The following is a 7,500-nucleotide window of genomic DNA, read 5'->3' as shown; positions in this document are numbered from 1 at the left end:
AGGTTTATATCCACATAGGAAGAAACTAATAAAACCGCCCTCGTCCCTTTATGGGACGGAGTCCTCCCATTAGGGGACTTACATAAACCAATGCAACATAGCTTGCATAACAGAACAATTCTATCAGAATTATCCCAGATAAGATACATAGCATTAAATGCTCAATTATACCAATAAATTGACACAGGTGAAAGAGACGCAAGGTTCTCAAGAACAAGTTTATTGACAGACAATAAACAGACAGGTTAACAACAAATATATATATATATATATATATATATATATATATATATATATATATATATATATATATATATATATATATATATATATATATATATATATATATATATATATATATATATTATATATATATATAAAAGAGGATAACCCAAAACTTTAAGCATAAGTATGATAGTAAACAGAACTTGTTTATCTGAAAGAAAAACCATTAAACGCCACTTAATAAGATACCGAGGTATCAAGTCATAAAAGTCTGTATTACAAATCAATCACATTAGCGTTAGAAATGCTCGCACACATGTCTGTACTTATGCTAGGTTCACCTTTGAAAGAGGGAACAGTCTATGTAGGCACTTGGTGCCCTCCTTTAGTTTGTAGTACAGTATGTACCTACACACTCACCCTGGACTTAATTGTCCCAATTAAGACCACTGTTCCTCGCAGAGTTAAACACTAGGGTTAACTACTCGACCCACTGCTACCACAGATCTCTTAAGTTCCTCTACTTGCTTCGCATAGTGGCGAAAGAACACCCTGGAAGACTTCCAGCCCGTGTATGAACGGAGATGTTCAAAATCCATACAATTAAAGAAATTTAGGGAGGAGGCAACTTTCCTCGGATCTTGACCTGCGGGTGTACTGTCAGGATCCGCTCTGCGAATAAAATATGTGATTTTCGCTCTGAGTTGATTCAGAGATAAATTTGAGCCTGATGTTTCTCCCCTGAATAGTTGACCACCCTTGAAATCTGAAGTTCTACGAAGATAGACCTTTAGGCATTCTACTGGACATAGAGATGCATCTTCTTTCAGAGGGCAGATTCTCCCGGGACCCCACCTGTTGGTGGGTAACTCATTCTTGGCGAGAAACGTAGGATCTGGAAACAGGTTCAGATCCCCCCCATCCAGGAACTGAACACGACCTGCCTCTCTCGAGAGGGCTACGATCTCACTAACCCTGGTCCCGGACGCGAGTGCAAATAGGAAAATAACTTTTTGCGTCAAATCTTTAACGCACATTCTCCATTGCTCAACAGGGAGGCGAAATGAAGAACTTTGTCTAAAGACCATGAGATGGGCTTTGGAGGTGCTGAAGGTCTGAGCCTAGCGCAGGCTTTCGGAACTTTATTAAAGATCTCGTTACCTAGGACGATCTGGAAGGCAAATAAAATGGGTCTCATCAAAGCAGATTTACACACTGAAATCGTGTTAGCTGCCAACCCTTGGCCATGGAGGTGGATGAAGAAAGATAAGCAGAAGTCTGTTGAGATCTCCTGCGGATTCTTTGCCTTTACAAAGGCCACCCATTTTCTCCAAGATGACTCATATTGCCTTCTAGTCGATTTGCACTTATATTCCTCTAGGAAGTCTATGCTGGCTTTCGAAATCCCGAAACGCTTTCTCACAGCAAGGCGAGAAAATCATGAGCTGCAGGGTCCGGGTTTTCTGTAATGAAGCGCAGACAGTCGACTTCTGGACTCGCTGGGTCAGAACTGGATGTGGTAGTGGCACAAACTTCATCTGTAGTTCCAACGCCAAGGGGAACCACATACTGTCCGGCCACTTGTGGGCCACTATTGCCGCTACCCCCTTGAAGGATCTCAGTTTGTTGAGGACCCTCAACAGAAGGTTGTGAGGATGGAACAGATAAATCCTGGACCATCTGTTCCAGTCGAGGGACATCGCGTCCACTGCTTCCGCTAAGGGGTCCTCGTACGGGGACACGTACAGGGGCAACTTCTTGTTGTCTTTCGTCGCAAAGAGGTCTATCTGCAGTTCTGGGACTTGATTCAGAATGAAGGAGAATGATCCTGCGTCTAAGGACCATTCCGACTCTATCGGTGTGAACCTGGATAGAGCGTCCGCTGTCACATTGCGGACTCCTTGAAGGTGAACTGCCGACAGGTACCACTTCTTCTTTTCCGCCAATCAGAAAATGGCTAACATCACTTGGTTGTGAGGTGGTGACCTCGACCCTTGTCGATTCAAGCATCTCACAACCACCTCGCTGTCCATCACCAATCTTATGTGGATCGAGTGACGCGGGGAGACGTTCTTTAAGGTAAGGAGCACTGCCATAGCTTCTAGAAAGTTTATATGAAAGGTCCTGAATAGCTTGGACCAAGTCCCCTGGACTTTTTTTCCGATGAGAGTGACCTCCCCATCCCTCCTTTGAGGCGTCTGAGTGAATCGTCATCGACGGGGGAGGTGGCTGAAGAAGAACCGACTTCTTTAGATGTCTGGCTTGGGACCAAGGCCTGAGAAGAGTACGTAGCCGAGGCGGCACTGGTCTTCTCAGATCTCTTCGCGCGTTTGATGCATACCTTCTCCAAACTCCGGTTGCATCCTTTAGCTGTGCTCTTAGCACTGGGTCTGTCACTGAAGCAAACTGGAGAGAGCCTAGTACCCTCTCCTGTTCGCGTCTTGATATCCTTTCGGAATCTAGAAGTCTCTTGACAGAGCCCGCTATCTCCTTCCTTTTCTTCGTCGGGATGGAGAAACTGTGTGACAAAAGGTCCCAGTGTATTCCCAGCCACTGGAACTTTTGGGATGGAGAAAGTCGAGACTTTTTTCTGTTGATCTTGAAGCCTAGGTACTCTAGGAACTGGATCACCTGACTGGAAGCTTGCAAGCATTCGGTCTCGGATGCTGCCCACACCAGCCAGTCGTCCAGGTAGGCTACTACCTGAATTCCCTTTAGGCGTAATTGTTTGAGAGCTGCGCTCGCAAGCTTCGTGAAAATCCTTGGGGCTATGTTTAGCCCGAATGGCATGGCTCTGAAGGCGTATAGTCTCCGTTGTAGCCTGAACCCTAGGTAGGGGGAGAGTCGACGGCTGATTGGAATGTGCCAATAGGCGTCTGACAAGTCTATAGAGACTGAGTATGCCCTCTTGGGCAGTAAGGTCCTTATGTGTTGCAGTGTTAGCATCTTGAATTTGCAATTCACTATGAACTTGTTGAGTGGCGACAAGTCCAGAATGACTCTGAGCTTTTCCGAGTCTTTCTTGGGAACACAAAACAGCCTCCCTTGGAATTTGATGGACTTCACCTTTCGGATCACCTTTTTCTCCAACAGGTCTTGAACGTACTCCTCCAGAACGGGGGTGGAGTGTTGGAAAAACCGAAGGCACGGGGGTGGAGTGCTGTACCAGCTCCAGCCCAGTCCATTCTTGAGTAGGCTTTGGGCCCAGGGATTGAAGGTCCAGCGATCCCAACATTTCATCAGTCTCCCTCCTACCAGTATCGTTTCACTTGGACTGCCGTCCTGAGGTCTTGCCTCCCTGACCACGACCACCTCTGAATCCCCTTCCCCTTGAGGGGCGCCTAGACGAGCCTCTGGTTGCTCCTCTAGGTTTTGCACGAAAGGAAGAAGACTGTCCTTCGAACATTGGGGTGAATGTGGTTGACTGACCTGGCACAGCCTGGGGTACCCACTGAAAAGTAGTCGGGGTTTGTGCCACCATCTGGGGCACTGGAGGCAATGGCAATTGCAGTTGCTGTTGCTGTCTAAAAGGCTTGGCTGACCGAGACGGTAGCCTAGTCCTCAAATTCTTCCTCTTTGGTTGAGGACCCTCATCCGGGGAAGATTTTCTTTTGATAACCAGGCCCCACTTCTGGAGAAGGTTTCTATTCTCCACGGCGGCCTTATCAACAACCTCTTTGACCACATTGGTAGGGAAAAGGTCTTTTCCCCAAATGTTGGAGGAGATTAACTTCCTTGGCTCGTGTCTCACCGAAGCCCCGGTGAACACAAACTCCCTGCAAGCTCTCCTTGCCCTGACGAAGCTATAAAGGTCCTTCGTCACTGTGGCTAGGTGAGACTTAGCCACTACCATGAACATTTCATGGACCTTGGGGTCACTTGCCATCGTCTCAAGAGTAGTCTGATGAGACATTGAGACAGCCAGTCTTTCTTTTGTCTCGAACTCTCTTCGTAAAAGAGAGTCGGACAGCTTGGGGAGATCCTCGCCGAATTGCCGTCCGGCAATATCAGCCTCCAACTTTCCCACTGAGAATGTCAGATGGACATCCTTCCAGTCTTTGTGGTCCATAGGCAGGGCCAGCGACAAGGGTTTACACTCCTCCAGGGAGGGGCAAGGCTTGCCGGCCTCGACTGCCTTTAGGACAGCCGCAAACCCTTTCTGTAAAAAGGGGAAGGCTCTAGCAGGAGAGGACACAAAAGAAGGGAGCTTCTTGTTCAATGCAGCTACCTTCGAGTTAGAGAAGCCCCTCTCTTTCATCGAGGATGAAAGTAGGGCTTGAGCCTTAGCGTGGTCCATAATTATGACCTCCTTCGGCTCTGTCTCCTCCCTTGAAGCTGGTTCTTTTCCCAGCCGGACATAGCAGTCCGGATATGATGCCTTGCTGGGCCAAAATTCCACCTCCTCTAGGGGAACTGAACCCAGCTTATCCGAGATGACGATCTTTCCATTCGTCATCGGCATGTGCTCAGCATACCTCCAGGGGTTAGCATCTGAGCATACGGGAAGGTCTTTCACATTGAGCCTTTTCCGGGGCCCACGTGATTCTGCCAGGGACTGCATACGCAGTTCCATAGCAGCCGCCTTCTCCTGATTCTCCTTCTGCATTTGTTGGATCATTCCAACAATCGAAGAGAGGGCCTGTCCCAGTTCTACTGGGAGACCGGCCGATGTTGAGGGGATAGGATCCGGAATCTGAACCGGAATAGCCGACACCTCGTCGACCTCATCCTCTACGACATCCGGGGTTTGAACTTCATCCTGACCTTCTGCCAGGAGGTCTTGTTCCAAACGTTCGTCCAGGTCAGACATCCTGTCATCTAACTGGATGTCTTGCATCGCAACTGCGACTTCCACGTCCACCTGGACTTGATCTTGAGGGATCTCCTCTTGAGGCTGGGGAATCACTGCATCAGCTGATGCCTGGGGAAAAAGATACGCCCTCATCTTCTCACTTGGAAGATAAGGGCCAGAGGTGTTCTTCTTGAAGCCCCTTACCCAAGTACGAAGCTTTTCCCTTGCTATATCCCTTGATTCCGCCGTTCTAGGGGAATCAAAAGCCTCAGTAATCAGGTTAGTGCATACAGTACATACCTGAGGGTCCCAATACTGGAGATCATCCTTGGAGACAGCGCATGCTGCATGTCTCCTACAACACTCATGTCCGCAGAGGTTCTTGCTGCGGACGTTGCAGAAAACATTTCCGCACTTCGGAGGGTCCTCCTGTAAAGAGAAGAAATTTCCATGAGTATCAAGTGAACTATGTATCACTGGATATGTATAGCATAACAATTCATAAAGGAAAGACACACACTTGTGTTTCCCTCACAACCCATTGTTGCAGCCTTCCAGATAATAATATCAAAATGGTTTATCTCTTCTAGAGTAACCAATGCAAGGTTTCCAGAGGAAACAGGTGGAGCTCACACCTAAGCAATGGTTTTAAAATCCTGGATAATAGACAAGGAAGAACTCAGCTTCCTATCTGAGGGCAACAGCAAAGGGGTGTGCAAGAAAACACAATAGTGTTAGAAGACACAGTGCTGTACCAAAACCCTTACTATAGTTTTCCTCTTACTGTATATGCTATACAGAAGAATACTAGTACAGTATAGGGGGATGTGTGCCGGCCTGCCTTTGCCGGCCGGCACACACCACAACTAGCTTTAAAGTATACTACTTAACAGCTATAGGGCGGCAGCACTCTGGTTCAAATGCCTGTGCCGGTCGGCAGCAACTGCCGGCCGGTAACAGCCAGTGTTGGCCGGCAATGGCTGCCGGCCAGCAACTACACAAGGTAGTACCCAGCTGCCGGCCACACTCTTGGTGACCGGCAGACAAGGGCTGACATAAGCCGGCCGGCAAAGGTACAAGACCGATGCCAGCCGGCAGCAAAAGAACCAGAGGACTATACCTGCCCGGCTGCCGGCCTCATAGGCCGGCAGCCGGGACAGGTACAGCACTTAGAAGAAAAATAGGATGGATGCCGGGATAAGAGTGTACACAACCTCCAAGCCCGGCAACCGAAAGAGTGCATATAAGGAAGGGGAGAAACTAATTCAGGCTTCCTTGACCAATGCCGTCCGGCTCTGCCGGCAGGCATGGATGAGGGACCAAGAGAGGTCCGGGCAGCACTCGAAAACATAAGACCCTTGCCGGCCAGCAGCTCTGCCGGCCGGCAAGGGGCTGAGTCAATTCCACATCCTAACCTATACTAGGTCCAGATGTAGAACGACGTACAGTACAGTAATGGCTCGGCCATTACGAAGAAAGAGGGGGAAGGGACAAGAGGGTCCTGCCAACCTTGCTTTAGTGACAGATCACCCGCAGCCAAGAAACTTATCTTAGCCTAAGGGAGATCTAAGGGGGAAGGCCAGCAATACTTGCCAGCTCCCAGAGCACCAAAGCAAGGAAGGTGTTGCTACTCCCAAGGGAAGAACTTATCCTCCCCCCAGAACAGCAACAAGGACTAGTCTGGTAGATCACAAAAGAAGGAATCATAGCCACAGAAACCTTCGGTAGTGACCTAAGGGAGCTAAGCTCCCTTTGTATGTGTTAGGTCAGCGAGGGGGACTCAGCCCCAAGCCAGACAACACAGACTCAGACTAAAAAACTCTGTTGTTCTGTCCCTCTTGAACCATAACTACAGGAACAGGAAGGTACAGTAACACCCTAGTATAGTTTTATCGAAAATAAATTCGGAAAAAACCACTTAGGGATAAGCCTAAGGCTTAAACAGAGGGAAAGGGATTGCATACCTTCTCCGAAGAAAAGAAGCAACCAGGGAGAATGATAAAGTATACTAAGGCTCCATAAGCTACTAGCCAAGGCACCAAGAGAATCGATTACCTAAATCACCGAAACTCACTCGTATACTATCTTGGAAATATTCCACACAGTCTAAAATGTATAAAATATAGCCTAAAGCTTCAATAAAATTTTAATTACACTCGGAAAAACCATAATCATGCATGAAGTACTAGGACCAAACGACTAGGCTACATGGCCTAGCGTAGGCCAGAATGGCGAATACTTCGCCAAAAAATACTAAGCACGAAAGGAAATCCTATGTAATGCTAAATAGCTAAAATTTATTAAAGCAAAACAACCGGGAATGTCGCTCTGACTAACTAATTTATACCTAGCGAGCGACAGCGTCCAAGACGCCTCTGGTAGGCTACGGCTCTTGTATCAAAGATTAATCCTATTAATCACTCAAAATTTTACCAAGAGCCTACATTTATACATAAAAGACACTATACTCAACTTATCAGAGG

Source organism: Palaemon carinicauda, chromosome 15 (genome assembly GCF_036898095.1).
Source record: "Palaemon carinicauda isolate YSFRI2023 chromosome 15, ASM3689809v2, whole genome shotgun sequence".
Taxonomy (NCBI): domain Eukaryota; kingdom Metazoa; phylum Arthropoda; class Malacostraca; order Decapoda; family Palaemonidae; genus Palaemon; species Palaemon carinicauda.
Note: the sequence above shows the minus strand (reverse complement) of the source record.